This window comes from Cnephaeus nilssonii (assembly GCF_951640355.1).
Source record: "Cnephaeus nilssonii genome assembly, chromosome: 17".
Taxonomy (NCBI): Eukaryota; Metazoa; Chordata; class Mammalia; order Chiroptera; family Vespertilionidae; genus Cnephaeus; species Cnephaeus nilssonii.
Window position 1 is genome coordinate 55,681,858 of NC_137088.1, and position 19,906 is coordinate 55,701,763.

At 47.4% G+C, this 19,906-nt stretch overlaps 1 protein-coding gene across 1 annotated transcript in view; it reads right to left on the reverse strand.

Annotated features, from left to right (window-relative positions):
* The window catches only part of FRMD4B (FERM domain containing 4B), a 336,244-nt gene extending 316,348 nt beyond the window's left edge, over positions 1-19,896 (reverse strand). Inside the window, exon 1 of the mRNA XM_079795693.1 lies at positions 19,769-19,896. The gene's annotated coding sequence lies outside the window, so the exon portion shown is untranslated. The remainder of the gene's footprint in view (positions 1-19,768) is intronic.
* Between the last annotated feature and the right edge of the window lie 10 nt (positions 19,897-19,906).

Sequence of the window (19,906 nt, forward strand, 5' to 3'; positions counted from 1 at the left end):
TTCTGACCCACTGCTCCCTCCTTTCCCTTCACCTTCCAAGGGTCCGGCCACACATCGCATCCCGGGCTGAAGGGCTTCTCCTCCCACTCCTCCCACCACAGGCTTTAAACTGCATAAGCATTCCCCCTAATCAATCCCTCGCACTTCACCCCTTTTTGGTACCTGCTTCTCAGAGGACCCGAATAACAGAGCATGTAAGAGAGGAGCATCACCTAGTTTGGGGGGCCAGGGGAGACTCTGGGAGGAGTGCTGACTGAGCAGGGATGCCGGTACAGTAGAAGGCAATGAGGACAAGAAGGACATTCCAGAGTGATATGAGCTGTCTGTGCAAACCTTCCGTCACAGGACAGAGCGTATCCAGTTAGGAAAAACGAGGGAAAGAAGAGAGCTTTAGGTAATTTGCCTGGAATAGGAGGAAGAGGGAGGGAGGGAGGGAAAGGGGGAGAGAGAGGGAGAAACAGAAGACTGTCTAGAGGTAGGCAAGGACCAGATAAAGATATAAATGAAAATACCCACTCCTACCCACCATAGTGAGGCACTTCATGGGGCCTGAATTAAGAAAATATCCCATGTAGCCATGGGTCCTATTTAATTTTCCTTAAAAATGTATTCATTCATTCAGTTTTAATAAGGAAGGCCCACAAAGAAGAAAGCCAACACTGTATGATTCCTTGGGTAAAGGAGCACTTTGGGTAAAGTTAAAGTATTGATATGACACAAGGCTAAGCAACTTAGACAGAGACCCTAAATCACGACGGTTGAAGAGGGATCAATATGTATTTATCTTTTACGTAACTGTCTGAATAGAAGCGGCAGGTAGAAAGTTCTGACCTGAAGGACCGCACGGAGATCCATGATTGGGGGGGGGGGGGGTCTGCCACCTTCCACGCCTGGCTTCCAACACGGCTGCTCCGCATGCCGCCCTCTCCCACTCTCCACGCAGTCAAAGAAGAAATCACAAGGGAAATTTTAAAAATACCTTCAGACATTGGAAACCACAAACACAACATGCCAAAACTTAAGGAATGCAGCGAAAGCAGTGCTAAAAGGGAAGTTTATAATTGTAAACACTTGTATTAAAAATAGAAGATAGAATCAAATCAACAGCCTAAGTTTACAGCTCAGAAGAACAAAGTAAACCCAACGCTAACAGAAGGAAGAGAATAATAAAGAGTAGAGCAGGGATAACTAAAATAGAAAACAACAGGAAAAAAGAATCAATGAAACTAAGAGTTGTGTTTTTTTTTTAAGATCAACAAAATTGACAAACCTTTAACTAGATTTAAAAAGTAAGTAAGACTAAAATAACTAAAATCAGAAATGAAAAAGGAGATATTACAACCAAGGCCGCAGAAATAAAAAGGATTACAAGAGACCACCAAGCCAACAAATTGGATAATCTAGAGGAAACACATGCACAAAACCTACCAAGGCTGAATCATGCAGAAATAGAAAATCTGAGCAGACCAACAACTAGCAAGGATCTCGAATCAGTAATCAAAAACCTCCCAACAAAGAAAAGCCCAGGACCAGATGGTTTCACTGGAGAGAATTCTGCCAAACATTTAAAGATCAATTAACATCATTCCTCCACCAAACTCTTCCAAAAAAATGAGAGGAGGGAACACTTCCAAACTCCTTCCATGAGGCCACCATTACACTGATACCAAAGCCAGATGAAGATACTCCAAGAAGAGAAAACTACAGATTAATATCCCTGATGAATGCAAAAACCTCAACAAAATCCTAGCAAATTAAATTCAACAGCATGTTAAAAGTATTATCCCACCACAGCCAGGTAGGATCTACTACTAGAAAGCAAAGATGGCTCAATATGTGAAAACCAATCAATATGATACACCACATTAAGAGAGCAAAGGACAAAAACCACTTGCTAATCTCAATCAATGCAGAAAAAACAACTGACAAGATCCAACACCCTTTCATTATAAAAACACTCAACAAATTGTGAACAGGGGGAGACTGACTCAACAGAATGAAGCCACGCAGGAAATCTCAACGCTAACATCATACACAAAGGTGAAAGACAAAGCATTTTCTCTAAGTTTAGGAACCAAGCAAAGATGCCCATTATTGTCGTCTTTAGTTAACATAGTATTAGAAGCAACTAGGGAAAATAAATAAGAGGTATCCAAATTGGAAAGGAAGAAGCAAAATGATCTTTTTTTTTTTTCACAGATAACATGACCTTGTCCATAGAAAACCTAAAGATCTCTCTCTCTCTCTCTCCCTCTCTCTCTCTCACTCACACACACACACACACAACTGACAGAACGAATAAATGTAGCCAAGTTGCAGGATATAAAATAAACACAAAAATTAGCTGCATGTCTATATACCAACAATGAACAACCCAAAAGGAAAATTAAGAAAACAATTACACTTACAAAAGCAGCAAAAGGAATAAAATATGTAGAAATAAACATAATCTAGGAGGTGAAGGACTTATATATTGAAAACTAAAAAACATTACAGGAAGAAATTAAGACAATTAATGGAAAGACATCCTGTGTTCACGGATTAGAAAACTTAATGTTATTAGATGTCAATATTACCTAAAGCAATTTACAGACCCAACACTACCCCTATCTAAATTCCAACAGAATTTCTGCAGAAACAAAAAAAATCCTAAAATTTATATGAGATCCAAATGGACCCTGAATAGCCCAAACAGTTTTGAAATAGAAGAGCAAAGTTGGAGAATGCTCACCTCCTAATTTCAAGACATATTCCTAGGCTACAGCAAACAAACCACTGTGGCACTGGCATAAAGACAGACACACAGACCAATGAAATGGAGATAGAGCACAGAGATAACCCTTCCGTGTATGGTTAAATGGTTTTCAACAAGGATGCCAAGACCACTCAATGGTGAAAGGACTGGCTCTTCAACAAATGGTGTTTTCCATGGGAAAAACAATGAAGTCGGACCCTTATCTTACACCATCTACCAAAATACAAGCAAACAAAAAAACCTCAAAATTAATGCAAGACCTAAATGTAAGATCTCAAACTATAAAACTCCTGCATGAAAACATATGGGAACTGCTCTAGCTGATTTGGCTCAGTGGATAGAGCATCAGCCTGGGGACTGAAGGGTCCAGGGTTCGATTCCGGTCAAGGGCATATGCCTGGGTTGCGGGCTTGATCTCCAGTAAGGGGCGTGCAGGAGGCAGCCAATCAATGATTCTCTCTCATCACTGATGTTTTTATCTCTCTCTCCCTCTTCCTTCCTCTCTGAAATCAATAAAGATATATTTTTTAAAAAAACATATGGGAACTGCTTTGTGACACTGGTCTTGACAATGATTTCACTGATATGACACCAAAAGCACAGGCAACGAAAGCAGAAACAGAAAAGGGACTACATAAAACTAAAAAATTTGCTCATCAAAGGACACAATCAACTACAACAGTGAAACAGCAACCTATGGAATGGGAAAAAAAATATTTGCAAATCATATATCTGATAGGGGGTTAGTACCTAGAAAGAAAAAAGATTTCCTGCAAGCTAACAACCAGAAAACCAAGTAAGCTGGTTTAAAAATGGGCTAAGAGTAATGCAAATCAAAACCACAATGAGGTACCAACTTATACCCATTAGGATGGCTACTATTAAAAAAAAAAAGCAGAAAATAAGGTGGTGGTGAGGATGTGGAGAAATTGGAACCTTCGTGTACTGCTGGTGGGAATGTAAAATGGTGCAGCCACTATGGAAATGGTGCAACCAGTATGGCAGGTCATCAAAATAGTAAAAATAAAACTACCATATTAACCAGCAATATCCCCTCTGGGTACATATCCAAAAGAATTGGAGTTGGGTTCTTCACAACATATTTTCACACCCGTGTGCATAGCCACACTGTTCACAATAGCCAAGAGCTTCAAGTAACCCTGATGTTTATCGGACACACAAATGGATAAACCACACATACACAGAAATGTGGTATGTACGTACAATAGAATATTACTTAGCCTTAAAAGAAAGGAAACCCTGTCCCATGTTAATACATGGATCTATCTTGAGGATATTATGCTAACTGAGATAAGTCAGTCATAAAAAGACAAATACTATATGATTTTGCTTTTATGAGGTCTCTAGGGTAGGCAAATGCATAGACACAGAAGGAAGAACGGTGGTTGCCAGGCTGGGAGGAGATGGGCATGGAGAGTTCCTTAATGGGTACAGAGTTGAAGTTTTGCAAGATGAAAACTGGAGATGGGTTGCACAGTACGTTGATTAACAGCTGACCCTGGAACAACATGGGTCTGAACTGTGAAGGTTCACATATACCTGGATTTTTTTCCCAATAAATACAAGAGTCAGCCCTTATATCCATGGATTTCACACCCACCGATTCAACCAACCGCACAATGAAAACAGCATTTTTGACCAGTGGCTGGGAATCTGGCTGTGGAGGACCAGCTATATGCATTGTTCTATGCTATTTTATACAAAGACCTTAAGCATCCATGGATTGTGGTATCTGTGGGGGGTCCTGGAACCAGTCCCTGCCCATACCAGGAATGACTGAAGTTTTGGGAGAGTTAAAAGTTACACACGGCCGAAACCGGTTTGGCTCAGTGGATAGAGCGTCGGCCTGCGGACTCAAGGGTCCCGGGTTCGATTCCGGTCAAGGGCATGTACCTTGGTTGCGGGCACATCCCCAGTAGGGGGTGTGCAGGAGGCAGCTGATCGATGTTTCTCTCTCATCGATGTTTCTAACTCTCTATCCCTCTCTCTTCCTCTCTGTAAAAAAATCAATAAAATATATTTAAAAAAAAAAAAGTTACACACGGATTTTCAACTGCGTGGGTCGGTGCCCCTGACTCCTGTACTGTTCAAGGGTTCACTGTACTTAACCCTGCTGAACTGTACACTTAAAAATGGTTAAGATGATAAATTTTATCACATTTTATGCATTTTTATCACAATTTAAAAAAACTCTGAGGGAAACCATACTATAGTATCACAACAAGGATATCAACATTAATCTCACTCAATTCTTTATTGACCAATCTTTTTCAGATTTCCCCAGTTTTAACTGTAGGGGTGTGTGTGTGTGTGTGTGTGTGTGTGTAAAATTAAAGTTTTAACAGCTTCAAAAAAGGGGTGGGGGAGAATGGATGCAAAGGGATAGTCAGTGGGACACTGTGACACTTTCCTCCTGTATTCCCGGTGCCAGGCCACAGGGATACAACAGGGAACACGACACAGGCTCTCCCCTGTGGAGCTAACACTCTATTGTGAAGACAGGCAATTGCAATTCACTGTGATCAGTGAAATTAAAAAATTAGATTTTTCTATATATAGCAATTATTATACAAAAATTAAGAAAATAATTCCATTTATAATAGCATCAAAAATAAAATGAAGGATAAAATTAAAAACATACAAGACTTGTACTCTAAAAAAACAAAGCATTCTTGAAAGCAATTAATAAAGATCTATATAGATGGAATGATATGCCATGTTCACAGATTCAAAGACTTAATATTGTTAAAATAGCAATACTCCGCCAATTGATCTACAGATTCAATCCAATCCCTGTAAGAATCTCAGCTGATCTTCACATTGATATGGAAACATAAGAGACCCAGAATATCCAAAACAATCTTGAAAAAGAAAAAAATTGGAAGGCTCACACTTCCCAATTTCAAAACTCATTACTGGATATCTGCATGCCAAAGAATGAATTTATATCATTATTTCATACCATACACAAAAATTAACTTAAAATGGATCTAAATGTAAAAGCTAAAACTATGAAACTTGGTATCAAATGCTATGGTACATTTACACCATGGAATACTATGCAGCTATAAAAAAAAGAAGGATCTCTTACCCTTTGATACAGCCTGGAAGGACCTGAAGATGACTATGCTAAGTGAAATAAGCCAGTCAGAGAAAGACAAATATCACATGATCTCACTTATTTGTGGAATCTAATGAACAAAATAAACTGATGAACAAAATAGGTTCAGAGGCATGGAAGCATAATAGACTGAGGGATCTCAAAGGGAAGGGAGGAGGGGGGAGGGAAGAAATCAACAAAGAACTTATGTGCATATATGTATAACCCATGGGCACATACAATAGTGTGGTGAAGGCCTGGAGTGGGACAGGAACTGGGTGGCAGGGAGTGATGGGGGGGAGTGGGGGAACATCTGTAATCCCTCAATAATAAAGATAAATAAATTAAAAATAAAACAAAACTATAAAACTTGTAAAAGAAAACAAAGTAACATATCTTTGTGACCCTGAATTGAGCCATGATTTCTTAAATATGACACCCAAAGCACAAGCAACCAAAAAAACTGATAAAATCAATTTCATCAAAATTAAAAACTTTGTGCTTCAAATAATATATCAAGAAAGTGAAAAGACAGTTTAATGTCTGAGAGAAACACTTGAAAATCATATACCAAATAGGGGTCCCGTATCCAGAATATAAAAAGAACACAGCCCAGAAATAAAAAGACAAATAACTCAATTAAAACTGGGCAAAACATTTGAATAGACATTTCTCCAAAGAAGCTACACAAATGGCCAATAATCAAACGAAATGCTGCTCAGCATGATTACTCATTAGATGTCTATAATAAAAAAAGACAGAAAATTACAAGTGTTGGTGACGGTATGGAGAAATTCCCATTTCAGACCCTGCTGGTGGGAATATCCAATAGCTTCAGTTCCTGAAGACGTTAAACCTAGGAATGGCCCAGGGACTCCATCCCTAGGTACATACTAAAGAGAACTGAAGACACATGTTCACAGAAATGCGTGTATGTGGATGTTCAGAGCAACATTATTCCTGGCAGTCAAAGAGTGGAAAATTTCAAATATCCATCAATGAATGAATGCTTAAACAAAATGTGATATATCCATAAAACAGGATATCATTCAGCCATAAAAAGGAATGGAGTACTGCTCTATTACAACATGGATGAACCCTGAAAACATTAAGCTAAGTGAAAGAAGCCAGACACACAAAGCTATATATTTTATGATTCCATTTATATGGAATTTCCAGAATAGGTAAATCTATCCACACAGACAGTAGATTCATGGTTGCTAGGGGCTGGGGGAAGAAAGATTGTCATGGATACAAGGTTTCTTCCTGAGGTGGTGAAAATGTTCTGTAATTAGTGGTAATGACTGCACAACCTTATGAACATGCTCAAAAAATAAAGACTGAATTGGACACTTTAAAAGGATGAATTTTATAGTATGTGATATAGAATCTCAAATTATTATTTTAAAATAAAATTGTTATTATTACTTTTTTAACCCTGACAACAATCTAGATCCAGAGTCTGAATTCTTTCCTTTAATGTTCATTTCCTTTTTAGTAAATTTGCTGGGGTGACACTGGTTAACAAAACTATACAGGTTTCAGGTGCACAATTCCACAACACATTGTCTGTACACTGTGCTGTGTGCTCACCACCCCAAGTCAGTCTTCTCCATTATCATTTACCCCCACACACCCTCTTCCACCTCCCCCACTTCCCTGCCCCCAGCAATCACTACACTTGTCAATGTCCATGATTTTTTTTCTTTTTTTCTTCTTTGCTCAATCCCTCCACCCCTCACCCAGCCCCTCAACCCTTCCCCTACAGCTGTCAGCATGCTCTCTATCGATGAGTCTCTCTCCATAGATTGCAGAAAAAGCTGTGAAGTTAGTACAGAATTCTCATATATCCCATACTAAATATCCTGGCTATTAACTTCTTACATTATTATGGTGCATTGTTCAATTGATGGAGCAATATTGATACATAATTTTTATTAACCAAGTCCATACTCTGTTCACACTTTACATTTAGCGGTCATGTCTCCTGAGGCTCCTCTTGGCTTGGACAATTCCTCAGGCTTTTCTGGCTTGTGATGACCTTAACAGTCCTGAGGAACGCTGGTCAAGCACTTTGTGGAATGCCCTTCGATTGGCGTTTATCTGATGTTTTCCTCAGGAATAGTCTGGGGTTATGTGTTTTGGAAGGAAGACCACAAAGATAAAACGTCATCATCACATCATATGAAGGATACACGCTATCAAAAAGCCTTATTTATCATACTGACATGGACCTGGATCCCCAGCTGAGACAGCTTGCTCCACGGCAGCCATTCCCTCCCTCCCCCTCCATACTGTCCTCTCCGGAAGCAAGTCCATGTGCAGCCAACACCTTAGCGGGAGGTTCTGCTCCCCTGGAGGTGGCCTATTGCATGAGTTGTTTGGAATTCCTTTGCAAGCGAGATTTGTTTATTCTCCCCCATTTATCAACTTAGTCTTTTATTTCTCCCAGTATGGATTCATGAGCATTTCAGTTTTCCAGCTTTATTTAGATACTAGAGGCCCAGCGCACGAAATCGTGCACAAGGAGGATCCCTAGGCCTAGCCTGCGATCAGGACCATGTCCTGCGATCAGGGCCATGTCCAGCGCCCCACGCTGCCTTTTGTCAAATGAGTTTTCTGCATATATTGAGATGATCACATGATTGTTATAATCCATTCTATTAATGTGATGTATCACATTTATTGATTTGTAGACACTGAAGCATCCCTTGTATGTTAGGGATAAATCCTACTTGATCATGTTGTATTTGCAAACAAAGAGATTTTTACTTCTACCTTTCTGATCTGGATGCCTCATTTCTTTTCCTTGCCTGACTGCTCTAGCCAGGACTCCCAGCACTGTGTTGAATAAGAGAGGTGAGAATGGACACCCTTTCTTGTTCCTGATCTTAGAGAAAACGTTTTCCACCCCTCACCATTGTGTATGATGTTAGCTATGTGTTTGTCACCCATGGCCTTTATTACATTGAGGTATGCTCCTTCTATACCCAATTTGTACAGTTTTTACCATGAAAGGATGCTGCATTTTGTCAAATGAGTTTTCTGCATATATGAGATGATCACATGATTGTTATAATCCATTCTATTAATGTGATGTATCACATTTATTGATTTGTAGACACGGAAGCATCCCTTGTATGCTAGGGATAAATCCTACTTGATCATGTTGTATGATCTTTTTAAAGTGCTATTGAATTCGGTTTGCTGATATTTTGTTGAGAATTTTTGCATCTACATTCACCAAGGATATTGGCCTGTAGTTTTCTTTTTTAAAATATGTTTTTATTGATTTTTTTTTTATAGAGGAAGGGAGAGGGATAGAAAAACAGAAATATCGATGGATCAGCTGCCTCCTGCATGCCCCGTACTGGGGATCGAGCCCACAACCCAGGCATGTGCCCTGACCAGGAATCAAACCAGTGACCCCTTGGTTCATGGGTCGACGCTCAACCACTGAGCCACACTGGCCATGCCTGTAGTTTTCTTTTCTTGTCCTTATTTGGCTTTGATAGCAGGGCAATGCTGGCTTAGTAAAATGAGTTTGAGAGTGTTCCCTTCTCTTTAATTTCTTGGAAGAGTTTGAGAAGGATTGGCAATAATTCTTACTTAAATGTTTGGCAGAATTCACTAAAGAAACCATTTGGGCAAGACTCCTCCAGTCACGTGACATATGGTAACCAGCAGCTTCCTCCAAAGTAATTCTGTCTGTGGATGAACTTCACATTGTTCTTGTTGAAGACAGGGTCTGAGGGAGGCTGTCGCATCCAACCATGTGTTTACATCACTGCCTCATGGGTACTTGTGGGAATTGTTCCAGCTTTGGCCAGTGGAGCTTTCAGGTGGCCCCGATGTCCCTTTGACAAACCTCCAGCAATGTGGTCAAGTATCTCAAAATATCAGACATAATTATCTTACAAATATATAGAGAACATGCATCAAAAGATCTACTTAACTAACGAGGAAGCCAGGGGATGACAAAATAGTTCAAAGGAGATACAAAAACCGCTGCACACACACACATGCATATCTGACTTCCTCGTGTATATATGTGTATAGAATGCATATATTCACACATATGTATATACTACACATATATATGTGCGTCATACACACACACATACATATATGCATACATGTACATATATATTTATGTTTAAAGTGGAAAAAATATTGCTAAAGACTGCTAAATTAGGTATAAAAATGGTTAATGCCATACAGTGCATTAAACCATAACTTTTGGAGTTAACTTCTGTCATGAGTGAAATCATGTGGAGCTTTATGGTTAGCAGAATAACGGCCCCTAAAGATGTCCAAACTGTAATTTCTGCAACCTGTGACTATGTTACCTTACATGGCAGAACCAGCCAGAGTATTCAACTTGGATGTACCTGGGCCAGAGCATGTGTCAGCCTCCATTCAGGCCACATTCGGCCGCCCGCTCTTCTGCAAGGACTGGACTGATGGGGCATCATTCAGGTGCCACAGGGAAGCCTGGAAACCACCCTCAGGCTGCACCCTGGGCGGTGCCTGCCCCGCTGTCTTGTCGGCGTTTACCAGCCCAGCTGGGAGCGAGATGCTGCTGTTCCAGAAAGACCTTTTGGGTCAGGAGGGCTGGGACGGCCCCGTGCTGTGGCAGAGGCGTAATTATTTCCAAGGACTGTCTGTCCAGGCTGCTTGGTGATTTCCAAAGGAACGCGCCTCTACTGAAACAGAACACTCAGTGCCTCTCGGGTATGTTCGAGGGCCAGTGTTGCACTGACTTCTTCTGTACGGTCACAGTGCCCCACACTCCAGCTCCTTGGGCAAGGCAGAGAGGACTCTCACCAGCGTTGGCCTGGTGCTCAGGATGCTGTGGGGGCAAATCCGCATCTGCAACAGGACGGGCCACGCGACCCTCCTGGGAGCTCCCGTGCAGGGTGAGGCTCTGGGCCGGGACTGGCAGGGATGTGGCAAGCGCGCAGGCTCACTGGACTCCAGGTCTGTCACGTACCAGCTCTGATTCTGAACAAGTCACACAGCCTCCAAGCCTCAGTTTCTACCTCAGTAAAGTGCAGGCCATTGGGCGTCATGTGGACACAGACACGACATACTACATGGAAAGCACTGGAAAGTGTCTGGTACCTGCAGGTACTCAGCAGATGGGGACTGGTTTTCCAGACGATGGGGCTTGTCTGTTGAGAGGAAGGTCATTCTAGCCGAAGGTTAGATTCTCTGTGTGGATCAGATTGTTGCTGAGATATCCACTTTGCACAAGCAAACACTTTTTGGAGTCTTCCCTGTTGCTTGAACCCTTCCTCGGGCTCGGCCAGCCTATCTCTAACCTCCCACTTGCTGCACAAATCTCAGGCTCAGTGGCCCACCCGCCCGCCTGCAGGCCGTCCCTGCAGCAGCTCTGGGCACCTGTACCCGGCTCCCCTGTGGCACCTGCACCCGGCTCCCCTGTGGCACCTGTACCCGGCTCCCCTGTGGCACCTGTACCCAGCTCCCCTGTGGCACCTGTACCCGGCTCCCCTGTGGCACCTGTACCCGGCTCCCCTGTGGCACCTGTACCCGGCTCCCCTGTGGCACCTGTACCCGGCTCCCCTGTGGCACCTGTACCCGGCTCCCCTGTGGCACCTGTACCCGGCCTCCCTGTGGCACCTGTATCCAGCTCCCCTGTGGCACCTGTACCCGGCTCCCCTGTGGCACCTGTACCCAGCTCCCCTGTGGCACCTGTACCCGGCTCCCCTGTGGCACCTGTACCCGGCTCCCCTGTGGCACCTGTACCCGGCTCCCCTGTGGCACCTGTACCCGGCTCCCCTGTGACACCTGTACCCGGCTCCCCTGTGGCATATGTACATAACCTCCCCTGTGGCACATGTACCCGGCTCCCCTGTGGCACATGTACCCGGCTCCCCTGTGGCACCTGTACCCGGCTCCCCTGTGGCACATGTACATAACCTCCCCTGTGGCACATGTACCCGGCTCCCCTGTGGCACATGTACCCGGCTCCCCTGTGACACCTGTTCCCGGCTCCCCTGTGGCACCTGTACCCGGCTCCCCTGTGGCACCTGTACCCGGCTCCCCTGTGGCACCTGTACCCGGCTCCCCTGTGGCACCTGTACCCGGCTCCCCTGTGACACCTGTACCGGCTCCCCTGTGGCACCTGTACATAACCTCCCCTGTGGCACCTGTACCCGGCCTCCCTGTGGCACCTGTACATAACCTCCCCTGTGGCACCTGTACCCGGCCTCCCTGTGGCACCTGTACATAACCTCCCCTGTGGCACCTGTACCCGGCCTCCCTGTGGCACCTGTACATAACCTCCCCTGTGGCACATGTACCCGGCTCCCCTGTGGCACCTGTACCCGGCTCCCCTGTGGCACCTGTACCCGGCCTCCCTGTGGCACCTGTACATAACCTCCCCTGTGGCACCTGTACCCGGCCTCCCTGTGGCACCTGTACATAACCTCCCCTGTGGCACCTGTACCCGGCTCCCCTGTGGCACCTGTACCCGGCCTCCCTGTGGCACCTGTACATAACCTCCCCTGTGGCACCTGTACCCAGCTCCCCTGTGGCACCTGTACCCAGCTCCCCTGTGGCACCTGTACCCGGCCTCCCTGTGACACCTGTACCCGGCTCCCCTGTGGCACCTGTACCCGGCTCCCCTGTGACACCTGTACCCGGCTCCCCTGTGGCACCTGTACCTGGCTCCCCTGTGGCACCTGTACATAACCTCCCCTGTGGCACCTGTACCCGGCTCCCCTGTGACACCTGTACCCGGCTCCCCTGTGGCACCTGTACCCAGCTCCCCTGTGACACCTGTACCCGGCTCCCCTGTGGCACCTGTACCCGGCCTCCCTGTGACACCTGTACCCGGCTCCCCTGTGGCACCTGTACCCGGCTCCCCTGTGGCACATGTACCCAGCTCCCCTGTGGCACCTGTACCCGGCTCCCCTGTGGCACCTGTACCCGGCTCCCCTGTGGCACATGTACCCGGCTCCCCTGTGGCACCTGTACCCAGCTCCCCTGTGGCACCTGTACCCGGCTCCCCTGTGGCACCTGTACCCAGCTCCCCTGTGGCACCTGTACCGGCTCCCCTGTGGCACCTGTACATAACCTCCCCTGTGGCACCTGTACCCGGCTCCCCTGTGGCACCTGTACCCGGCTCCCCTGTGGCACCTGTACCCGGCTCCCCTGTGACACCTGTACCCGGCTCCCCTGTGGCAGCTGTACCCGGCTCCCCTGTGACACCTGTACCCGGCTCCTCTGTGACACCTGTACCCGGCTCCCCTGTGGCACATGTACATAACCTCCCCTGTGGCAACTGGACCCGGCTCCCCTGTGGCACCTTCTCTGTATGGGGACTTCACCTGCCACGTCCATTCACAGCTTTTCTGTCCAAGCAGATGGAGCTTCTAGGAGACGGTCGCCGGACCTCTTCTTTGTGTCCTCCAGAGCAGCGGGCGCCAGCTGGTGGTGTGTGGACCCCTGGTGGTCCGTGATGTCCGGAAGGTTGGTGACGCTGCCCCAGAGCACTGGGCACACGTGCAGGCATCTCTAGGTTCTCTGATCCCTGGCCTGGGAAAGTGTGGTCCCCAGACCAGCAGCACCGAGAGCTCGTTAAAGTGCAGACTCTCGGGTTCCGCCCAGACCTGCCGAGTCAGAAGCTGATCCCCAAATGATTCAAGTGCACGAATTTGGAGGAACACTGCCCAGACTTCAGCTTTGCACCTCTTCCCTCCATTGCTCAGCCATTTTCCAATCCCCCCTCTATGTTTTACCAAATACGTGTCTTTTAAATGATTTTGCATTGTCGCGATGTCTTGCTTAGCATCATCCTAAGCAATAATATCCAGTCTGTTAATAGTTGATGTGGCAAGGCAGAAAGAATATGTTATTTGATAGAGCTGAAGGTCTAAGTGAAAACATTTTTTCTTATACACATTAAAATGAATAAGTAGCCGTTATATGAAAATGACTGTCCATCTGTCATCTAAAATTAACTCACCGGCCACCAGGAGTTCACTGCCCCACTTAAGGAAACACAGCTCTAGACCTTTTGCAGCTGGATTAGAAGGCGTCTCCCCAACTCCTGACCCGACTCCCTGGGCCCGGCCTGCTGCGCCCTGTGCTGGCCCTGGGGGTGGACGTGCAGGGGTCGTGGGAGGCCGTGAGTGGCAGCGAGCCTGGGCTGTGGCCCTGCACCATCCCTTCATAATTTGCTGAGTCAGACCCTCTGGGGGGCTGAACTTTGTGGGGTAGCTGATCTCAAGGATCCCATTCAAGTCTAACAATATGACAACATCAATGAGAGCAGAGGCTCTGGGTCTGAATGACTGGGGGTTGAAATTAAGGCTCCATAACCTGCCAAAGTCATTAAGCCTCCACTTTCCTAACCTGTTAAATGGAAATAATAGCAATAAATGGACATAACACTCATATCACAGAATGTGCAATGAAGAAAATGATAACTGAAAAATCCTTCAAGTAAAATCTAGCGGTGGTCAGTGTTCAGTAAATAAGACAGCCTCCACAAAGCACAAATAACACACAGGAGGCCCTGCATTAAACAACCCGGCAAGCAGGAGGCACAGAAAAGGTTAAGCCCTTGCTGTAAGTCACACAGTTATTAAGTGGTGCAGTTGGAGTGGAGGGCAGGTTGTCTGTCTCCAGCCACAGTGTTCACCTACCCCGCCGCTCTGCAGTCAGCACACGGATTTTGCCACCGTCAAACACTGTGACCTCAGCAGAGTGGCTCCCAGCACAGGTGCTTACTGTCCTCCGATTGCTTACTGAGCCCTCAGGTTAGAACAAGGTGCTTCCAGGCATCAGGAGTCTCAGCTTTGGTTACGGTAAGAACTTCTTTATTTTTTAATGCTGTTTAAATTTTTAAGTATAACACACATAAAAAGGTGAACAAAATGTAAATACAGAACTGTAACCGTCTCCAAGGGAACGGGCGTGCATCCATCACTCTGCTGCCCCAGACACTGCTAAGTACTTCCCCTTCCTCCTCTTCAAAGGCGACCCCTGTCCTAGGTCTCTGGACCTGCCCCTGTTCGCATCTGGGGCTGAGTGAGTCTTTGCTGGAGGCTGTCCTGTGGGCGGCAGGCTGTTGACCAGCCTCTCTGGCCGCCACCCACTAGATTCCGGGAGCACCTCCACAACCATTTCCCCAGGCCTCGGCAGGGGTGCCCTGGGGGCAACCACCTGCTTGAGAACCACTGCGTCATCCTGAGCTTTTTGGTAGTCACTCTCTTGCTTTCCTTTATAGTTTTACCACATTAGCATCCATCCTTAAACATCGTCATTTAATCTTGCCTGGTGAAAGGCGTTCTTTATCAATGGATCCAGTAAAAGATCCCTCGTCAAGGCTCCTAGGTGAGGTGACCATATAACTTATCATCGCACTGGAGGCCCAGTCCAGGGCCAGGACTGACCTGGACAAGGCAGCCTGAGCACCCACTTCCCGGGCACCTCTGCTGTGAATGAGTTCCATCCTCACCTGATAACGGTGCCTGAAGTGATGGAGAACAATGGAAAGCAGCACCACCCCACGGGCAAAGGCACGGAGACCTAAATAAATGCCTCAGGCTGAAGAGCAGCAGCGCTCCAGCTGGCCTGGGCCTGGGCCTCGAGGAGGTACGTTCTTCAAACTTACTCCCAGCCACCACTTCACTCCGCCACATTAGCACAGCAAACTGATTGCAATAAATGCCCCCCAAGGTTTGCACATAAAGGAACATCATCGCCCCTTGTAAGAGGTTTAGGGTCTGCAGTGGGTTTCTGATCAGTACATCTGTCCTTCCCCCTTGCTGTCATCGGAAAGCACAGCGACTCTCTCACTGTGACCTGCTCTGCACTGCGATCTAAGTCCTGACACTGACCACGTGAGAAGTGACAGCCAAGGCTAGTCCCTGGTCGCCAATGCGCCTGAATATACTGCTGCTCATCCTGCACTATTTTGGGCTCGAAGGGAACCGGAGTCAGACCGCACTGAGAGCGGCACGCGCTCCGCAGTGAGCGTGTCTCAGCGCCCTCAGCAGCCACCCTGGAAGGCGCCCTATTCACTGAGGTCCAGCCCTCTCTGCCCACAGTGCACAAGGTCTGGGGACTCCCCCTTGGACAAAGGTTTCCTCCAGCCAGGCCAATTGGGCCAATCGGAATTGACCTTGAGACTTTTTGTTCAATTCTTTTGTTGGACTTGAAACTGGACTTGTGTGACCCAGCAACTGCTCCCGTCACCTGCCACCAAGGAACACGATGCCCAGCGGAAGGGAGAGAGAGGCAGACTGAGGGCAGATCCCGGTCCTTGTTCGGCCCTGAGCACGAGGCTCTGGAGCCACTCCTGCGTCCCTTCCAGTGGCCTGTCTATGAAGGGACACCCTCACTCATGTAAATTGGGTGCTTATCGCTTATAAAAAGGTGGCAGTAGCTTTCAAACTTCTTTGACAGCAGCTCACGGTAAATAGTGCTTTTTAACTGCAACTCAGATATGGAACTGCATCAAGGTTTCAGGAAACGGCAGAAGCCCTATTACATACGACGATGCTGATATTTTCTGTCCTATTGTGCTTTTTAAAAAATGCTTTTTTTTAAAGTGGTCAAATGATTTCATGACCTTCATTTTGGAAAATACTGCTGTATGAGATTAGGTTAAAAACGTATTTCACCAGGAAGAATGAGGTAAGAAATGACATCTTAATTTTAGTAAATCACGTTATTGAGGAAAATAGGAGGTTTGGTCCCTAAATCAAGTATCTAGTAACAGAAAATTGCAATTTCACCATGCCAGCTGACATGTTTACCAGAAGAGAAGAAAAAATCTTGACCTAGAAATAAATGAATTACAAAAAAAAGGTAAGAGCCTTATAAAACAACATAGAGCCCGGCTGGTGTGGCTCAGCGGTTGAGCATCAACCTATGAACCAGGAGGTCAAGGTTCAATTCCTGGTCAGGGCACATGCCTGGGTTGTGGGATCAATCCCCAGTTGGGGGCATGGAGGAGGCAGCTGATCAATGATTCTCATCATTGATGTTTCTATCTCTCTCTCCCTCTCCCTTCCTCTCTGAAATCAATAAAAATGTTAAATAAATAAATAAATAAATAAAATATACAAACCATGTCTAGAAAGAGAAAGATGTGAGACACACAGTGTGGGGCAAAAGTAGGTTTACAGCTGTTCATATGGAAAATAATACAATAATTAATAAATAATAATAATATAAGAATAAACTGTGTTTTACACACTCACAACTATAAACGTACTTCTCCCCACTCTGGGTAAGGAAAGAGACATCTAAGTTGCTGATGAGCTAAGTTACATGATTTATTTATCTACATTACAGGCTAAAGATAGTAATTTCCGTGAAGCTCAGCACTGCTGAGTATGTAAAAATAGTGCCTTCATGATAAGATCAGACCTCTGGGGCAGATCTGGAGAGAAAGGGAGGGAGGGAGGCAAAGGGGGGCGGGTGGAGATTGAACACTTTCGGGGTAAGCCCCTGGCCTGCCTGTGTATACAAGCTCTGTAAGATACTACCAACAGTTCCTGAAGTTCCAGCCCAGGACTGCGGGCTGGATAAGACAGTCGGGTATTTGTAACTGTTTCCCATGGATCTCATTTGTATTGTTAGTGAGCCAGAGCTTCCTTTTCATGTCTGCTCAAAAGCACTGCCATCTTGATTACCCCTGTGGATCCTGTGGTGACCGTCTGCAGGCTTGCTGGAAATGGAGGCAGTGAGAGTAACAATACTGAGAAGCTGGCTGCTGGACATGCGGGAGTGGCTGGAGGCTACCGCCTCCCCCCTTTCCTAGATTGTTAAATGTCTGCCTCTTTGAGAAGCCCACTGACTTTCCTACCATCAAGATGGAAATGTATTAATTTCAAAACAGAGTGAAGCCCAAGACAATCAGATGCAGGCTCAGGAGAAGTGCCTTCTGGGAACTTTCCAAGCGTTAGTGAAAATCAAACCTCACTGTCAGGTATTTTAGGTAGATTTCTTCATTGCCATCATTAGAGTGTTCAAATACATTCCACCTGCACTACTAACTTTAAGCAATTACAGTGTTTGATTAATACTTGCAAATGTCATGAAGAAGATATAAAGCTCTCCTTGAAATTGGCTAAACTGTTTGGCTCTCTTTTAAGAAATGTAAGCACTGTTCACAAGGTGTATGTGTGTGTGCATGTGTGTGTGTGTGTGTGTCTGTACGCGCGCACACACACGCATTGCTTTTTATTACAAAATTTTCAGACATACAAAAAAGAAAAGAGAATCATAGAATCATAAAAATACCTATCTCCCAGCCTGGCTCGTGTGGCTCTACCTATGAACCAAGAGGTGCCAGTTTCCGCTGGGTCCCCGTAGGGGGCGGCGTGCAGGAGGCAGCAGATGGATAATTCTCTCTCATCATTGATGTTCCTGTTTCTCTCCCTCTCACTTCCTCTCTGAAATCAATAAAACTTTTTTTTAAAAAAGAGGAAAAGTTGTTTGTCAAAAAACAACACCACCTCTCACCTAGATTGTGGCTTTAAATTCAGAGACCAAAACATATACCTCAGGCCAGTCGTGCTTTTAAACATCGTCCTATTTAATCCTACGAACAGCATCCGAAGGTTGGAGGCACGGTCATGGGTTCAGATCCTGGCATCTGGAATCGGCCCTTATGCAAAGCCCGGATTACCAGTGTGGCCAGGGCTCCGTTTACCACTCCGTGGACTATTTACGACGCCCCCAGAGGGACGCCGGGGGCGCGGGGCACACCGTGAGCACCCCCTTTGTGCGTCCGAAAGGTCTGACGGGAACCAGCTGGCAGGGACTGCGCTGAACGCACTGAACGCGAGGGCACCCTCCGAGCTGGAGGTAAGCTTCTGGGCAGAGGCCAGCCAACCCTGAGGGTTCACCCAGCCTTCGGGGAGACCTGCTGTCAGCACTGCCCCAAGGGCCGCCCACCGGACGCAGCCGGCCGTGTACCAGCGAACAGACCAAGTGGGTTTGCCAAGTTCAGAGGAGCTGGCGGTGGTATGTTTACAAGTCTCGGCAGATCGCAGGAATGTTCGGTACAATGAGCACCCCGCCCGGGAGCCCAGCCCAGCCCAGCCCAGCCCGCGCACAGCTGGAGGGAGGCGGCCGCACAAAGGAGAGCGAGACCTCCTGGGCGGCGGTCTCCGACCCGGGAGACGGGGCACCAGCTCCCACCCTGGGGAGCAGCCCGCACTGCCCAGGAGGACCGTCCGGAGCACAGGACACCCAGCTCCGAGGAAGAGTTTATCCCCTAGTCCTAGTCCAAGTCCAATGGCACTGATCGAACCATCACCTGTTCTTCTCTCCCCAGATGAAAGTGAAAAGTGAAATAGTCCAGAAGAGACAGAGCGCGATCCACACACGCGCGCACAGCCGGCCCGCGTAGGGAGGCCGGGAGGGGACCCGCCTCGGTGCAGGGGCAGCCAAACCCGCCTCCGTGTGCCCCGCCAGCGCACGGACCGCCCTCCGCGGCGCCCGCCCGGTTCTGAAACTATCTCCGGGCAGCGGCTCTGGGACTCATCAGCGCTCCTCCCACCTCCCACCTCCCACCTCCCACCAACGCGCCGCCACCGAAGCACATGGTCCCCGGCGGCGCGTTTGTAAACCACCAGCGCCAACGCCTCGGAACCGCCGAACTTCTGGTCTCCGCGCCGCCACAGCGAGCAGACCCCGCGCCGAGCGCCGGGGGACTCCCAGACGCAGCGGCCCCGAGCCGCGGGGCGGGGCTTCCTGCTCGCGGGAGCCGGGACCGCACCTCCCCACCCGCCGGGTCTCCCAGCCCGCGCACTGCGCCCGCCCGGGCGCGCCGGGGCCGCCGCTGCGGCCGGTCTCACGGTCGCGCCCCGCGCGCACTCGGCTCCGGGCCGTCGCCCACCTACCTGCTCGGCCGCCGCCTCCCTCCGCGCTCCGGGCCGTCGGCCGCTACTTTATTGTCTGGGCCGCTCCCCGCGCCCGACCGGGGTCCCGGCTCTGCGCCAGCCCGGCACCTCCTCAGCGCCGCGCCGGCCCCGGCGGCC